At 47.8% G+C, this 18,554-nt stretch overlaps 1 protein-coding gene across 2 annotated transcripts in view; it reads right to left on the reverse strand.

Moving 5' to 3' along the window:
- The window catches only part of LOC119436381 (elongation of very long chain fatty acids protein 6), a 133,127-nt gene extending 114,790 nt beyond the window's left edge, over positions 1–18,337 (reverse strand). For both annotated transcript variants that reach the window (XM_037703214.2, XM_037703210.2), the window contains exon 1: positions 17,984–18,337. The gene's annotated coding sequence lies outside the window, so the exon portion shown is untranslated. The remainder of the gene's footprint in view (positions 1–17,983) is intronic.
- Between the last annotated feature and the right edge of the window lie 217 nt (positions 18,338–18,554).

The following is an 18,554-nucleotide window of genomic DNA, read 5'->3' on the forward strand; positions in this document are numbered from 1 at the left end:
ACCAGTTTCGAAATATTAATTCCCAAACTTTGCGGAGAAATGCATTGGCGTTCAAGCTATTTTTGTGCCTGAATGCATAAAACGACATTTTGTTAAGAAATTAAGTGGAACGACAGCACATTTTCACCGCAAGTTTGACGGTGCATATCTCATAAATGCTGTCATCCACACAATTATGTTCAAGTGCATATGCCTTGCAGTCTCGCCCGCTAGAATTTGTAAGTTGCGATATGGGCCATAAGATAATTAATGAAAAACTTAATCAGTCATTTTTGTTAATTAGTCACTGTTAATTAGCCACTTCGAGTAGACCACCTCATGGGCAGAATTGTGCTATCTGCCACAGGCAGTCTTGAAAAAGGCGCAGTTTCCTAAATGCGAAGCATCGATTGCGATAGCAAATTAGTGGACAGCTATACGAAGTAAGTGAAGTAGTTTTATCGGCTGTGTAAAGTTGTAAACATAGGCATCCTAACTAAATGAACAAGCATGGTGTCACGGGCGCACACGCAAATATGAACGCATCTCACTCGATGACCGCGGAAACTCGCTGTCAAAACGATGGAGTGAGTAAGCGCGACAGCAGCAGCGAGCGATTTGACCTTCGTGCCGCCGCTCGCATCAACGCGATCTAAGCCACGAAGCACGGCGTGCTCCGTCCCTGTCGCAGATGGCTTTCAAGATAGGGCGGCCCGCGCATTTTACACAGCAGCCGCCGGAGTCAAACACACGAAATCACAGCACATGGAGGAAGGACTCTGCCCCCGCCACAGATGGCTTTCAAGATACAGCGGCCGGGCGGGCGCGCGCGCGCGGCGTAGAACGCGCCCCCCCCCCCCCCCTCCCTCTCTACACTCCCCCCGGAGCCTTGCGGCCCACGCGTTACGCAAGGCCGCTCGGGCCGCCCGGAGTAGAACGCGCCCCTCCTTTGGGAGCGTTGCGCGCGACTGGAAAACGTTGCGCTTTCTTCCCGCTTCCTCTCTTGCGTGCGCGAGGCTGAGCCGTGATCGACGGCTCACCCTCACACGCTTTCACTGGCACCTACAGCATAGGCGCGCGGCGACGATTTTATCGCCCTTGGACATTATACGGAATCTTACGGCGACGGCAAAAAAATGCGTTATTTGGTCATTTGTTCATGTCATTTCTGTACATTGATTCGATAATAAATTGTTGCGGGAAAGCCGGCGACAAAAGTTGTGTACACTATCATATCATCAAATAAATCAAATCAAATCCCGTACTCACAAAAATAGTTACAACGCTAGAACTGAACGTAAGAGCAGACGTTTTCTTTAGTTTTAGCGGGAAACACTAAAAAAAATTACTCCATCTCCCGCTAAAGGGAACCATGTGTGGATGTGAAGCAGCGGGGAGATGGTTTCGCGGCAGCGGCCCGAGCGCTCATTGCGGCGCTGCACAGGAGAGAGAATGAGGCGCGCACGCGAGCTCTGTCATTTTCATACCGCGGAACTACCGTGGTGCCCCCAGCGGAGTATGCAGCTGTCGCACCACCTGTCGTGCGCGCCGCTCCGGATTCCTAGAGGAGAGAAAAGAGGAGCATAGGAGAGAGGGGGAGGGGACGCGCATGCGCTGTGGGGGTGTGGCACGCGGGAGGGACGGACAGAGCCGCCGGCAAGAAATGCTTCGCATTTAAAAACATGCTTTCTTGACATAATTTCACATTCGTGTTCTTTCAATGCTCGCGTCGGTTAACGGCTGGTGTAAATACTAGCGTGACGTATTTCCGGTTGCCAGTTTTCGCCGAGTGTCCGCTGTTGTTGAATTTCTTTCTCTATCATAAATGTCTCGCACAAAAGCGAACAATAACCGCGGCAGCTGAGGCGGTAGCCGTGGAAATGCAGACGCCCGATTCGTTTTGCAGACGCCCGAAACACTGCGTCTTAACATCACAGGCAAATGAAGCCGCCACATTCAGCTATGTGACATGACGTCAACGTGATTACAACCACAACACATGCGGCGATACCAGGACTGTTCAGATGCAGCAGCATTGAAATGTAATTAAAATAACTTTTTAATCGCTTCCCTGGCGCTAATGCGAAGTCTCTTATATACGCTTGGGCATGTGCCGTTTATAAATTCTTTATAACCTGTAAGTTTTGTGTTAACTAATGCATTTTAAAGATATCAGCCAGATATTTTAATTCGCGATGACTGAGTATGAATGGTGACTCAGTGCTAAATGTAGATATAAATCAAAGTTGGATGACCAATTGAACGGGGCGACGTAAAAACTTTATGGGTGGCCCAATTTATGGATGCAGCTTACGTTATTCTGGAAAGCCCGCGCAGTGAGCGTATTGATCTTCCCGATGCGACTGCGCCATTCGGGGAGACCAATGAGGAGCGACATACCCCTGATCTCAACTCCAAGGAGAATCAGGCGGAACAATTGCCGGCTATGTATGCCAGGGCAACCCCGCCTGCTTCCAACATCATCACCACCACCAGCGACTGATTCACTTACGTCGGCAAATGGAGCGAGGAACTACAACCCTCTCTGAGCATCGCAGACCACCGTCGCAGTGTTTTTAAATGCAAGACCACACTTGCCGTCGTTTTAGATGCGAAGCAGCTTATGGCGGAGGCTTTGTCCGTCCCTCCTGCGTCCCGCGGCGTCCCACATCCCCACAGCGCACGCGCGTCCCCTCCCCTCTCTCTCCTACGCTCCCCCCTTTCTCTCCTCTAGGAATCCTCTTCTGTACGGAGCGGCGCCCGCGTCCCACACCCCCACAGCGCATGCGCGTCCCCTCCCCCCTCTCTCCTCTCCTACGCTCCCCCTTTCTCTCCTCTAGGAATCCGGAGCGGTGCACACGACAGGTGGTGTGACAGCTGCATACTCCGCTGGGGGCGCCACGGTAGTTCCGCGGTATGAAAATGACGGAGCGCGCGCGCCTCATTCTCTCTCCTGTGCAGCGCCGGGATGAGCGCTCTGGAATCACTGCGGAATCAGGGGCTGCGGAATCAGGGGCAATTCGGGAGGGTGGTAGTTCCTCGCGGCGTTTGCACACGCGAATGAATCGGCTGCATCCGGCACTCCCTATAGGTCTCCGCTACCGGCGCCGAGCGGCACGCCGCACAAATTCTCAAGAGTCCGAGACGCATGCGCTCCGTGGCTACCACCCGCCAGTTTTCGCGGTACGCTTCCTGCCGCCATACCGCGCGCGTTTTCCCGCTAGTGTGACTATGCCTTGGCAGGTTGAGCGCACCTGACTGCGTTTTTACTTCTTATTTTAAAGACGTGTGTCGTAACAATTAAGATGGAGTATTTCGCCTTGGCTCGTATTTGCAAGGACACTCTCTAACGTCTCTTTCACGATGTTTGGCCCAGATCTAATAATCGAAAGAATGTTCTTTTTATCGTACTTTTTAATGGGTGGTTTTTGTTCCACGCATAAAAAACACCTCTACAAGAGACGAACGCACAAAGGGAAGCAATCATAAGCGTTACTGTAGACACAATTACCATAGAACTGCACTGCGATAATATAGCTAGCTCGGGTTTAGCGCTTTCGGTTTAATACCAATGAAAAAAGCAAAACAATACAAAAAAATACAAAGAAGGCACGTGGAATTTTTTTCGGCATTCGGTTGTAATAGAAAAAGTCCATCATCGAAAGCAAGTTTACTAGAGAGCTAAGACAGTGATTAGCGTGCTGCTGCTAGCCTCCGTTCCGTAAGGAGCCTGGCAAGGAAAGGCGCGTCAGCAGGCCGGCCACGCAATTAAATAGTTAAGACATGGACAGCGTAACATAGAAAACCTTTCGTACCGGGAAGATTTCCTGGGCATATTTGCAAAGTGCCAGGAAAGCTGGGAGCGCTGTATTGCTGTGCGAGGGGACTATTTCTCAGGTGGCGCAGTGTTCGAATGCACAAAAATAAATAGCTTGTTTTTCAAAACAGAGTCAATCTCGAAACTTTGTGATACCCCATCATATGCCGTTCGAGCCCGTGCGGCGAGGTTCCCGTAGAGCTCCTGGCATTCCAGACCTCTGGATGTGCTGAGAAGTGATCAAATCAAGTTACGTTTGCCTAGCTCACACGCGCGTTTGTCATGCACAGCCATGGCACATGACCCGCGTGTCTGCTGCCAACACGCGAGCTTTCACACTCATGATTGTGAACCGTCGGCAGTGCCTCTGACAGTGAATGTTAAGGGAACTCGGACGTCGACCGCCTACGCAAGCAACGGAATTACCAGTCCACCACATTCGCTTCCAAAGTGCATGTACAGAGATTTCTCCACGAATGGAATAAAGGAACGTCCGAGTATCACGTCGCATTCACCGTCGAAGCCAAATTGCCTCTCGGGCTCACTTACGCAAGACTGCCACGCGGTCGCCGCGAGGCAGCTCGAACGTACTAACTCGGCGTGTCTGCCCCCTAGGGCAGGACTGCCCCATGACGCGGGTTGCACATGCTTCCGCAGCACTGAACCAAACCGTCGACGTGGGGTGGTTGTCCTTGGCATTCGCGGCACTTCCTGCTAATGTTCTTTAGTCAGTCGCAAGAGTGAGTGAGTTAGTCTTCTGCATTCATTAACATTATCTCAATCACTGACTCTGCTAGCCTAAAGTAATATCCTGTTATCGCGTTTTTTTTTTTCTCTCTCTCGTTTGTTCTCTCTCTCTCTCTTTCTTTAGCGTCAACATCGCAGGCAGTGAATTTGGTGGCACTACTACGACAGCGAACTCTGTTGCACATCTATGCATATGTTACTGACCACGGGACGTGTTTCGGAAAACAGCTCAATAAATACAGGACTGTGGCGGAGAGACAGACACGAGAAGAGCTCTCCTAAAGTCCAGTTTACTGCTCTATTTCCTAATACGTCACGTCCTGATGACGTTTAAAACGCGTTTATTAAAGTAGAAAAATAAAGAAACTTACGATTGCCCCTTGATTGAAGTCACGTGTGTGAAAAAACAAATAGAGAATCAGGAGGGTTTACATCTCGAAACTACAACCAACGCTTGCTTTTCGGGGCATACAGCGATAAAACTTGCAGTGGGCAATTTTTGCTGCAAGCCGCGGCATGCGCGACCACGCTGCACTTGGGTTGATAATGTGTTGTATGTCAGGGTATGCCATGAAAACACGTTATTCGTTCTTGACTGATTGATTAGTGATGGGGGTTTAACGTCCCAAAGCAACGCCGGCACAAGACAGATTAGATAGCGCTCCGGATATACTTTGACCACCTGGGGTTCTGTAGCGTAGCTCCAAAACACGGTACACGAGCGGTTTTTTTTTTAATTTTTTTTTTTCGTTCCGCCCCAATCCGGGAGTGCGTCCGCCGCGGACGGGAATAGAAGCCACTCACGCCCTCGCGCTCCGCAGCAGAACGATATGGCCATGAGTCATCGCGGCGGTTAGGCTATGCATGCTCGCGCCGATGCCTTGTCCAGTGCGCATCTGCGCTCTTGCTCTCCGCTGAAGTCTAATATCGGAAAACGGACCCAGGAGAACAGCCTTAGCGGTAAACATTGGTAAAGGCGCCATTCGAGAACACGTACGGAAAAAATTATACCCAAGAGCGCCATTTCAACACAAGATAACTGAAAAAAAAAAAAAAAAAACAGGCTGGAAGACGATTAAACTTCCAGTTGAACTCGATGAAAGACAAAATCTTCAGTAGCCCCCATGCCCAAAAACATGCACCCGGAATACAATAAAGCAAGGCGCAAAGCACGCACCCGACATATTAGAACAATGTATGAAAATAATCCTACTTCTTGCAATACAATATACACGGACGCAGCCGCGTATCCGAGCGCACATTCGAAAGACAGCGAAGCACAAACAACAGGTACGCAGTGGAAATCGTCGACACAAAAGCCCAGCAACAATTTACAGCATCCGTCAGGACTACGGCGGCTGCCGAAACTTTCGCCGTGGTAGCGGCCCTCGCTCACGCGGAACGCTCGCAAAAGAGCCCCACTATAATCACAGACTCACAAGAAGTGTGTCGCATGCTTTTCAGGGGCCACGTCACCAAAAGAAGTCACTCGATAATACCGATAAAATTCGCTCATATCACCTGATCGTACGGTGACCAGGCCACACGGGACTGCATGGAGGGCAACGAACTGGCCGATTCGCTAGCCCGAGGCATTATTAACCGGGCAGACTCGACTGGGACGGGCAGCCACTGCAATTACCGCAATCCAACGAATGCCCGAGAGAGTCTCGCTTATCAGCGTAAAAGCAGAAAAAAAAAAATACCCTCCCCCTCACGCACAACTCAGAGGAGAGGAAGCCGCCAGCTGGCGCAAAATTCAGACCAGGGTATACCCCCACCTTAAATTACAGAATGTCATGTTCCCCACTCGCTATATGGTCGACTGTGCGTGGTGCGGCGGCATACCAACACAACACATTACATGGGACTGTGAATCACACCTGTTTGATAAAACACGCCACACAATGGAGCAATGGGAGGCACAGCTAACCAGCTCAGACCTGATGGGACATCAGTCCCTTCATAGGTCTTTTCTTTTTTTTCTTTTTTTTTTTTTGGTTTTACATGCCAAAACCACGATCTGATTATGAGGCATGCCGTAGTGGGGGACTCCGGAAATTTGGACCACCTGGGGTTCTTTAACGTGCACCTAAATCTAAGTACACGGGTGTTTTCGCATTTCGCCCCCATAGAACAGGTCAAGCGGGCGGCCGAGGCTAGTGGGGTTCTGGACTAAAGGGGCTCCGACCATTCCACCAAAATCCTTTTGAACAATAAACGTTTGCTTCTTCTTCTTCTGAACGAGTTGGGGGGTGACATAGGGGCGCAGTCACTGCGCACCGCACTCAATCGCGTCAGCCCTCGAGTGAGGGGAGTGTAGAAGAAGCGTCGGACTCTGAAATGTTTTGAATTCACTATCTTTGTGTTCGGCCCCAAATTCTCGGCTGCGCTATCTTCGGGTGTTTCGATTTCTCGTGCAGCTAATGTTCGCCTCTTCGAATAACCCAGCTCAACAGTAAGAATTATGCTACCTGCCACAGGCGATTTCTAAAATTCCGTAAAGCTTATTAATTTTGAACCCCAAGTTTATATCCGCAACAATCATGGGGACCAGTGGTCCCTGGGAAATATACCCAGTAGCACATGCTGGCCAAAGACGTGCAGCAGCTGTGCGTGAGCCGTCACGTTACCTTTCATTGTCCTCTGTAAATACAACACACACATGCGCGCACAAAGACAAGAATAACAGCTTATGTCACTCGCGCAAGCTGACCACAAATGTCGCTTCTTTAAAAGACAATCTGTCGGTTTGAGTATACCTCCGATTATACAGCCAGACTCCGTGAATGTGGTAATAAGAGGCAGGCGGCCGTCTTCGCGGAAGAACTCCCCTTTAAACGTACTCGCGTACCTCTTTTTTTTTCTTGTGCCACGCACTTCATCTTCGCAATGCATATACTATAAGATCCGGTACGTAATGGTCTACACGGCAACGCTGCTCGCAATGCCTCACGTACAAAGCTCAAGTTCTCTCGTATATGAAAGCCAATTGGTCGCGTATTTACAACAGCTCACCAGTACAACTGTCGAGCCCAGGTAATATGTGTGTTCTTTTTTTGGCTGCACCAAATTCTTTTAAATTCACTGCGGCGGATTGCCGAATTCTAACCCCTGAGCACTCGGTGAGGCAGCCATTATTTCTTGGAGAAATCAAAATGCTTAATTGGTTAATTAACATAATTACAATCATTACCGCCTTAACTAATTGCATTACGGCGCATATTTCAATATACGAATTATAGATAGTGAGTTTGCAAGGCATATCAACTTGGAGCGAATTCTGAGGATGGCATCGGTTTCGAGATATGCGCCGTCAAACTTGCGATAAAAATGAACTGTTGTTCCACTTACTTTTTAAAGTAAACGCTGTTTCGTGCATTGACGCACAAAAGTAACTGGAACGCCAATGCACTTCGTCGAACGCTTTGAAAATTAATATCTCGAAACTGGTCTAGTCCTCAGAATTCGTTCCAAGAGGATGTGCCTTGCGAACTCATAGGCTACGATTCGCAGATTGAAATATGTGCCATAATGTAAAGTAATTAATTAATAAGATAATTTGTGTATCAGTGTAATCATTCAATTAAGCGTTTCGATTTCTCGTAAGAGAAATGGCCGCCTTATCAGAGTTAAAATTTATCTCAAGGCTTAGAATTGTGTTTTCCGCCACAGGCAGTTTTTTTTTTTTTTGTTTTTTAATTTGGCGCAGCTAAAAAAAATACACTTGGTATAGGTTACGTAATCACACTTCAAGTTCCTATTGAAGAGGTCCTGAAACGCCCTTTGTGGAACTTAGTGACACGTATACAGTAGGCTTCCTGCCTCGCATTTGCCTTTTAAGTTCAAAAGCATTTTTTTTTTTTTAATGGCTGTGTGACGGTAACAATTCGCTGTCCAGGTAGGTTGCTTGAAGAGACGGACAATTACGCTAAAGACACACTTTTCTGTTAGGTAATTAACAACGTTTTACTGACTAATTTTTGTAATATACTTCACAACAAACAGGCCACATGATGCAACAGCGGTATTGAAGCTAGGCGGGAAGAAGTTCAGTTTATTTAGCAGAAATCCTAATACTAGTACTCAAAGTACGCTCGAATTCCTACCCCAACATGTGCTAGGAAATCCATTGGCGTTACAATTAGTTTAGTCCGGCAGTGTGACAAGTAGGGGGAGAGAGAGAAAAAAACGAAGAGGGAAAGGTAGTAAGGTAACCAAGGACGTGCCCGGTTGGCTACCCTACACCTGGGAAGGGGAAAAGGGGAAGAACAGATAAGAAGGAGAGAGAAGAAAAATAATAAAAAGTCAGTCATTCGCAGAGTCAGTCGCAGCGGAATGTCCACTGTCACAAGCGTTCGTGCAGTCCAGTAGCCTTCAAGAAGTGCAGATGAGCTTTTGTGGCTTTTCGCATGCAAGAATGCATAGGCCATGGTCCCAGGGTCTTTTCCTCCGAGAGCACTCTATTATCTATCAGGATGAATTTAGTTTGTCGAATACGTCGTTGAACGTGAAAGGATGGGCACTGACACAGAAGGTGCTCTAGAGACCGCCCAAATTGCACGCCGCACTGCTGGCCATTCCTATTAGGAATGAATAGGGATTTGTAAATGCGACGCCCAACCACACACGACACAGTAAAGTTGTTTCGCGACGGGAGAGTCCAGGTGGCAGGCGAAGTCACAAGTTAGGGTCGAGAGAGTGCAAGCTTGAGTTGGTGAAACCCATTGAGTTCTATCGTAGAAGTGTGAGAGGCCGAGCAATTGATTGAAGTGGCCGCGCAGCATCCGCTCTTGAGAAGTGGTATAGCCACCCGCTGATGTTTTTGATGAGCCGAGCGAGCATCTTCATATGCGCTGTCGTTGCCGACAATTCCGCAGTGGCTCGGCAACCATTGAAATACAATTTCTCAAGCACATGGTGATGAGCGTGCCTCATTTCGTACACTAGCTGGGGACAAGTAGGCATTTGGGGAATGTAAATGATGTGTTTGCGGTGAAATAAGATAGAGCCAATTGGGAGCCTTGTGTGGTGTCGCTGATCGCCAAAGTTCTAGTTCGGGACGTTAAACCCAAGAAATAGGTCTTTTCAACGATTGCTGCGACAGCGCTTTAAACATCACCGATACCAGCGTATGCATACTTTTTTCTTAATTCGAATGTTTGCCTTGCGGCATTTATACTTCAACCGGGTCACATGAAAGTATTGTATCCAAGGTTGTACGTGTGGTGTGGTGATGATGAAGTTGCTCGAGGCGGGGTTAGCCTGGCTGACCTGGCCGGCAACTGCTCCGCCTCCAAGTTCGAAGGAGATGTCAACACTTCATGCAATGGCGTTTATCGGAGGACACGACTTCAATGTCATGCTGCAGGCACAGTGTCCGACTATAAAAAAAAATATTTCATGTCAAGGTATAGACGCGAACAATGACCTCATTTGTACGGCGGTATGAGCCTGGGGCGGAATTCACTAAGCTGCTCTGTTCATACGCAATTTCGTAGCCTTGACGTTCTTACGCTAAGATAAGGGTGCAACCGAAGAGGCAGCGCATTTAACTTACGGCATCGTTTGTGAGCGGAGGAAGCAAAGCACGGATTGAACTACAAGAAATGAAGCAAGTGCGGTCAACTGATAGCATGATCGCACATCCTGCATCTGTAGTTGAGGCTATATTCTTATGCAAACCACTGCGCACCCCTATTCGACAGCTTCCTTTTTCTGACAACCATTCACCGCACACCGCAGTCAAAAGAATGGCAGTGCAAATGTTACGCATTCTTCTCACATGTTTGAGAGAGGCAGGACTGATGGACACGTCGTCGTCGTGTGGTGTGTGTGTGTTTCATTTCACAGTTTTGTTTGAGCAGTCCACGTGATTTTCGTATCAATGGTGGTACATCATTTTATACGCCATTTCTTTTTTTTTTACGTCATAGAATCGACGTCCCGCTTCATTTCATAGACAGGATTGCCGTCCGTCGAACGCATACGTTCGCTCACACCGTTATAGGCCTCAGGATGAGCAAAACCGTGGGCAAGATACCACTTCGCTTCGACTTAGTGCTGAATTGAAACTATGAGCAATATAATGGAAGGCTGGGGCTAACAGCACGGAAGACGACAGCAAATTGTGCAACAGCAACAAGTTTTGAAAATTCGAAACATTGAGGCGTTTTTTGTTCTTCCATCTCGCATGGAGAATCACAGCTTAAAATGCGTTGCAACAAAGAATCATCCGCAGCCCTATCAGCGAGAGAAAGATCAAAATAGGTGGGGGGGGGGGGGGGGGGGAATGAAACACAATAGAAGCGCTCAAAACACACCAATGACTAACTTGATAGTTGTCAGGGGGCGGACACTGCCCTTCTATTTGCTAACACCCAATAGAGTGGCATGACGAGTATGCAAAGTCAAGCTATTGCGCACATAAAGAAACACAGCCTATCAGACATTGAACAGAAGTTTGCAGCACAGCATTAATGTTACTGCCTTCCACAGCCGTGCACGCCCAATACAATTATGCCCCTAAACTGCTCAATGAACTTTAAATTACAGATCAGAGCAAGCCACAAAGGTATAAGCATGCGCCATCCTCGCCTATCAACTGGCCTCTGGCCAATCGGCCGCAACAGCGCGTTCCAACGCTTACTCGCTTCATCTCGAGCGGCGCAGACAGACATAATTACGTTCGTAAGATTGCCGTTACTTGTAAAGTTTATAAAATACCGCTTCACTAAAGCTTCGCTTCACCTATATTCCAACATGTCCGCTTAATCTGCATAATTTTCTTATATTTTTCTCAGTCGCAACTAATGAACATAAATCCTGTATCAGAGATCGTCTCTAAATGTGTACAAGGCAGCCACTTATCGCCAAGTCTACGCCCCTGTAGCTCGTGTGTGAAGTATTGAAATGAAATGGTTAAAGTTGTACCAAACCTTCCTGCATTGAAGGAATTATCAGCTCCATATGTATGATCACAGATTGCTACATTACTTATAGTATAGATGCGACCATGTATAAAACAGCCATTCCTTTTGTCATTGCGAAAAAGCTTATTTTAAGCATATATTGGCACAGAAAAACATGCCGATACCCCATGTGTGTGCTGATCTCCTGCCCTGCCCGACTCCGAGCAATTCATTACTTGAATATAAACAAATTGCCCGGCTCCCCAGAGTACCCTCGATTTTAAGCACTGATATGCCAATAGTATGTAGCTTAGTTTGCACGTGCTATTTCGTTATTCGTTAACGTTGTTCCAGAATAAATATTGTTTGAGTGAAACCTATAGCCTAATGGTAGTAATTGCACCATTCGATATATTAATCCCCCACATTATTTATTCCCCTTTGGGTTGCAAATATGTGCTACGTATATCTCAATTCCCTGTCAGTCTAAACAATAACAAAAAAAGAAACTTATTGACAATATCTTCATGTCACAAAACGCCTCGATGTTGCATCATAAAAAAGCGCGGACAAAACCAAGCGCAACAACGCGCACCAGATCTGATCGCGGTGCCTTGCTGCACTGCCTCCGCTTCTCCTTTCACTTTCACTGGCCAAGTTATTATTATTATTATTATTATTATTATTATTATTATTATTATTATTATTATTATTATTATTATTATTATTATTTTCTCACTCTGGCGTCATGTTCTAGCGCGCTCACTTTTCTCTCTCGCGCTTGCTCCGTGCGCTGCAGGGCCGGGAAAAAGAAGGAGAAGGGCCGACGGCCACGGCAATGGCTGTGAAGGTGGCCGGAGGGGGGGGAAGTGAGAATCGTGACATGCGGTGAGACGGGTGTTTTCGGCGGAATGTCTGACAGCGCTGCGTATATGCTGTTTTTCAGGAATTAAACTTTTGTGTGAGGCCCAGCGGGCCGCTTAAGGGTATAGGTCACGGTTAACGCCACTTTCGAGGGCAAAATGAAGAAGTACTGGTTATGTGCAGGCTATGTTATCCGGGACTTGACTGAGAGTGTACTTGTGCCCGTCTTCGCTATCTTTCGATTCCCCTTCACACCGCACGTCTACGCAGACAACAAGGCGTTCCCCTGGTAAACCCTCGATCCCTACTCTCAATACCATGTTTTCTCTGAACCTGTGCCCCTCTCAGTCCGTATCAACCTCCACGCTTCGCGCGTGCTTTAAACGCGGAAGCTGACAACCGCCTTAGCATAAACGAGACATACATGGCCCAGTCTCAAGCAAGCGAGGGTCGCGATGCAGCCTTCACTTACATCCCAATGAAGCTCATCTCCCATCACTAAATCGCCAAAAAACTTGCATTCGCGGTCAGATAGGCAAAATTTGCCGATCAATCCGTCGGACTCGGGTTTAACCGACTCAAAAGAATAGCCGAACGAAGGCCGTGCCACGGTTATACAACTATTGTTGTGACAGCAAAGAGGCGACACCTTTTAACAGTGAACGAATACGTGTTCAGGTGAAACGAATATTCGATGTGACCATTACACATTCGTACGCTATCGGGATTGTACAGTAGTTATTTGCGTGATCACAGGGCAATGTACGTATACACCCGAGATCAGAAGTGTACTGACCGCGAGTTCCGAAAAAAAAAATATTTTGCAGCCTAGACATGCAGCCTGAAATAGAGTAGTATAATGCACGTTTTGGCCGATGCAGTGCACGTTTTAATCTCAGGCAGCACGACTGCACCACAACAGAATATAAATTTTTCGCTGCTGCCGTCGTCTCCAAACTTTTGGTCTGGATATAGAGCGTGCGGACAGCTTTACAGTCATCAAATCCACCGCCAGACACTACGTCGTCCTGTCACCGCACGTTGCAACACCAAACTGCCTATCCATTTTTTTTTTTTTTTTTTTCATCTGAATCGCCTCGCTCGTGTTGCGTTTATCCACGACAAGTACAGAACACCGGTGATGCAATACTCGTCGGTGGCGTTTCCGGCAAGCGAACGCCCACAGGCAGGAATTCGAACATCCGTTGTGGATGCCTTTCAGGGCCAGATGTTTCCAACTGAACAGAAATGCCATATGTGCAACTGATAAAATCAGCACGGCGACCTGAACTGCGGTATAGCAGAGAAACTGTCTCGTACTCTACCACACGTAGACATTGCATGTTTTGCACACGGAGTGAGCTTTACCGCGGAAGATCCCATTTATAAATACATGGAAAAATCACTTTTCTCGATTTTCACTGGACTGAACTTGATGGCGTTTGTTGCTTTTAAAAGAAAATAACAGTTAAAATCGTCCTGGCAGCGGGAAGTAGATTTTTAATTTAGGCCGTCACTTGTTTTGGAAAAATTCTTGAAAATCGCAAAGCTTCAAGAAACTAAAAACTCAAGTTTACAGCTCTATAACTAGGAAATGACCCCTATTCTGCAAACTGCCACCTATTGAGGCATCTAGAGCGGACAGAACTGACGCATTATACACAGCTCTGGAGCACGCCCCTAATTTGTGAGTAGTACTTGTGCAAAACCTTCGTAAGCGATATCATTTTCACATAAGCTGTAAACTCATGCACCAGATGTGTCCGCTTGAGATGCTCTAACAGACGTAGTTTACAAAACTGCGATATCTGTTGTTGGCGCAGAGTTACAAATTAGTATACTTCGTGCTTTAATTTCTTTTTTAACTTGCTGACCTTCGGCAATTTTTGCAAGAACCACTGAGGCCTAAAACCAAATTCCGCTCCCTTCTGTCGCTATGATTCGGCTTTCTCAGTTAAACACAACAAACTTCAATCAAATCGTGTACGGCAAACGCTGTTCGCAAGTAAGCGAGGCTTACGTCAGGCCCACGGGTATTGCCGATTGATCGTCGCGTGCGATTGACCTGCAGAAGGGATAACAGTCCAAACAGCACCGGCCCCTGAACATATATATATATACAAACAAAAGCAACAAACCCGCATCGTGCACTTTTTTTTTTAACCTCTGTAATGCTGTCAAGTACCAATGAAACGGCTAAACGCGAAAGCAAAATCTTGCATCAACCTCAGCGCACGTCTTCCAAAGCGTGCATTGGACATCAGGCTTTCCTTATCGCATTACTGTTTAAAATCTCGTCCGGTACCTCGCGATGAATTTTCATTAAAGGGAGAAATTTTTCTTCTCTCTCTTAGATGCCGCCAGAGCCCAAGGGCTCGAGGCCGTCATCTAGGTAGAGAGAGGTCTAGGCCTCACAAATCTGCTGTACAAAAATAAAGTTTATTCCTCCTCATCCTCTCTTTTCTTTTTTTTTTTTTTTTTTTTTTTTTTACACTGTAGCAAGGTGTGCGATTTCTCGCCAACAACTCTCAGAAAATGTGATCGTTGTGGCCGTGTTACAGGGACGTCGGCGCATGAGCGGGAACACCCCCCCCCCCCCCCCCCCCCAGCAGTTCTCTTTCCTCTCCATTTTCTAATTAAAGGTTGGATTTTGCTGTCTTACAGGGGTGGGAGACTAAAAATTACATATCTCAAGGAAGCATCAAAACCAACTGCTCTATACAGCGAACAGTCTTCGCAATATACGGCAATATAACATTTGGCACTGTTTCGACAAGAACAAAAGAAAAAGCAAAGTTGCTCTTCGTGTGAGCCTTTCGCAAGAAATGTGAAAAGGTGGCGACTATGACGTTATCTGGTTGCTTCCGGCATCTGTAGTAATGCAACGCTTGGCCTTCGAGACTGGTTTCCATTAGTCGCTTGGGGCTTCTGCAATGTGGAAATCGCGAGGGGCGTTGACGAAGGCCCGTCGCATATATATATATATATATATATATATATATATATATATATATATATATATATATTCTTGACAAACCAGCCAAGAAACAGCATCAAGTGTTATATTGAACTACCAGGACCACAAAATGCGGTCCTGCTGCGAAATTCTTGAAAAATAAAGCAGCGGTGTACAGAAAGTAAAAGCCGCCAAGCAGAAAGATCTGAGCCTACCATCAGCGCACGCAAGCTTGAGCTATCCGACACGGCTATCGGAAGACACAAGCAGGCAAGGCAAGTGCCGTGCTTACGCAGTGGTAACCTTGACTAGCTTTCGTCCCGTGGTTCGCGGCTTGTGAAACGTTCGTTCGAGATCTCTGCTGTTCAAAGCCAGATTTTTTTTTTAATTTTATTTATATAGAATACGCGAGATTGAAGTTGGGAGCCACTTTCTCTTTCAATTCGATTAGTCGAATGCAAAAAGCCGACCTGGAAGCGCTGACACCACCAGTGTGCTAAAAGTTCAGCCCTGTTATTCAAGTTGCCTTGACCAGAAAGTAACACACTGTAATCAGATGGTACTGAATAAAATGGTACTAAGCTGTTGGAGATCACACTGGCATAAAAACAACACACCTCACGGCATGGATAACGTCAAAGCTCTGCAGGGGCAATGTTCTGGCTAAAGTCAAAACAGGAAGAAAAAAATAAGAAAAAAAAATGAATACATACAAAATGTCCGAAGATAAATCTACTTTGCCATGAATAGTGCTGATGCGAATACAATGCAAAAATCCTGCGTGCTTGCAAAAATCCACAATGCCCAGAACAAGAACACCTTTGCCGCACGGATGAGAAAAAGACAGCGTGCAGACTTGCTGCACTAATACGTTCATGCTACCAATGCAAATTCATGCGATTTGGGCAAAAGCGTGAACAGTTCAGTTATAGCTGCTAATGAGTCAACGGCCTGGACACAAAATCTGGTGAACGCTTCTAAAACCTGTATTGAAGCAACTTAAAGATTACACGTACAGCAATTGGTACAGCACGTATCAAGCCAACGGCAAAGCGGAAACGCCGACACGTCAACCAAGACGCAGGGCATCCGGCGCCTTAATCTAAACAAATACTTCAAAGAAGACTTGTAAACGCGGCTGGCAGCCAAAGACGCTCTGGATAACATCGTCACATCTGTCACGTCATTATGTCAATAATGAGCATGCTGCGAGAACAAACACTCAGCGCTGCGTTGAGTGATTGACGTCGACGCCAGAGGAGCGGCAGCAGAATGCATGTTGCGCGATAAAGAGCACGTTATGAAATCCGAGTTAGCGAAAAGAAGTGATCGGAACATGTGCACTAGCTGTTCTCTGTAGTGTGTGCGTGCCCAGATGCATCGATCGGCTGTATGAGTTGCTATAGCATACGAGAGATCAGTTCAAGGGCGGTAACCTACATTACACAAATTGTCCGCGAGACCCTGCAATGCATAATGATGAGTGGCTCTACAGTGAAGAACGGCTCAGCGCACTCGAGAATGTTACCCCCCCCCCCCCCCCAATCAGAAGAAAAAAAGAAACATCTCTTACTCGTGGACATTCTGAAGCACGTAATTTATGCCAGTTCCGAGCGCTATAGCACACCTGCCTCGTTTTCCCCTCATCTTTATGACGTATTATACGTTTCCGCGAGCGCTAGTTTAACGCAGCAAAAAAAGACAGGAACGTTTCAGCTATAAATAATAATTTCCCCAGCGCGCGCAGACAGCAGTACGGCAATGTCATCTAATTATGCGGCACTATACGGCACATATCAATCAAGCCGCGACATAATACGCAGGAGATTCGCGACAGCCGGACGCGCCACGCTACATTTGTGATGGACTAAACAGAACATATCATGAGCGGCCTGTGCGGACGATGGAAAAAACACCCGAGGCAGCAATATCTATTTTTCTTCTTGGCGACCATATTATGCAGATCAATCAATCGGCAAAAACTGTCACGTATCGCCAACACGTGCGTAAAATGGCAGGCATGGAACCCGCCGCCTAAGCGGCCCGGCGGTGAGCCGCCGAAATGCAGCTCCGAAGTGAGCGACAAGCGGCTGCTCGATTTACGCGCTTCATTTCGGCAAGTGTAACCATTCATTTCCCCCTTATGACGCCAGCATGTGGCACCAAACAGACCGTAATCACGCTGGGGCCGATCGCTTACAAAAGCGAAACATCGTCTGCTGCCGACGGGCGGCCGCGGCGCGGCTAGCGTGCGAACCTTTTGTACTTTCCATTCCCTGAAAGACTCGCGCTGCTCTCGCCCTCCAAGAGAGAGGGGCCCTGCCCTCCGAAAGAACGACGGGAACGCCGAAAATATAAATGACCGCTTCCTGACAGACGTGCAGGCGCGGATTGCCGGTGTCGTTTGCGAAACTAGCAAAGCCGTACAGCCGCTAACTTCCACTGTGATGTATGCACCAGCCACTACACGGCTAGTCTGGGCTCCCCTCACCTCCCCTCAGCCACCGTGCCTCAGCCTCACCCGAGCGGGCTTGCAGTCAGTGAAAGGGGGCTCGAAGGAGAAGCAAAAGCGCCGTTCCCCCTTTTTGACAAGCCGGCATGCGGTCGCTTTCGCCGACGATCAATGGAAGTCGCATGCTGTTACAAGCGGAGAGCTCACGATCTCTACTAGTAACAGTCGAGGCTTCTGAGGAATAAGACGGAACTCACCTCCGGAGCTCAGAAGGAGAAGCCTGTAGACGCCCGCGCGCGCGGAACAAAAAATCCGCCGTGTGGGCCGGCGACTGTGGCGTGGCTCGAGGTGGCCCTCGCGCTGTGCTTGAAAGACGGCGTGCAGGCTGAACGGTGTTGGAGCTTGGCTGAAGTGTGGCGCCTTCAGCGCTGGTCGCGTTGGCCTGCCAAACGGCTGGGAACGAAAGCCTGCAAAGCACGGACCAACCAAACGATTCTCTACGATGTCGGACCACGCTTAGGAGCAGCACGGTTGGTTGCGGCGCCTCTCTCCAGCCCCGGTCGCGCCATGGGAAGCTGCCGCCGGCAAAAGCATACGTCACTTCCGCCCAAAGACGCGCCCACGTGACACAAGGCGCGCCGCCTGCGCCGGCCGGCGCCGCGAGAGAGAAATGCTGAGTGTCGCTGTGGGGCCTCTCTTCTGTGCGCACGGTGGCGCGTTTGTGAAACGCGCGAGGAATTTTTTTTTTCTTTTTTTTTTTTTTTTAGTTTGAGGCCTCTGAAAATTCCACTCGTGTATAAGCTGAGGCGTAGCTTATCGTTTCACTGA

Source organism: Dermacentor silvarum, chromosome 1 (genome assembly GCF_013339745.2).
Source record: "Dermacentor silvarum isolate Dsil-2018 chromosome 1, BIME_Dsil_1.4, whole genome shotgun sequence".
In the NCBI taxonomy this organism is placed as follows: domain Eukaryota; kingdom Metazoa; phylum Arthropoda; class Arachnida; order Ixodida; family Ixodidae; genus Dermacentor; species Dermacentor silvarum.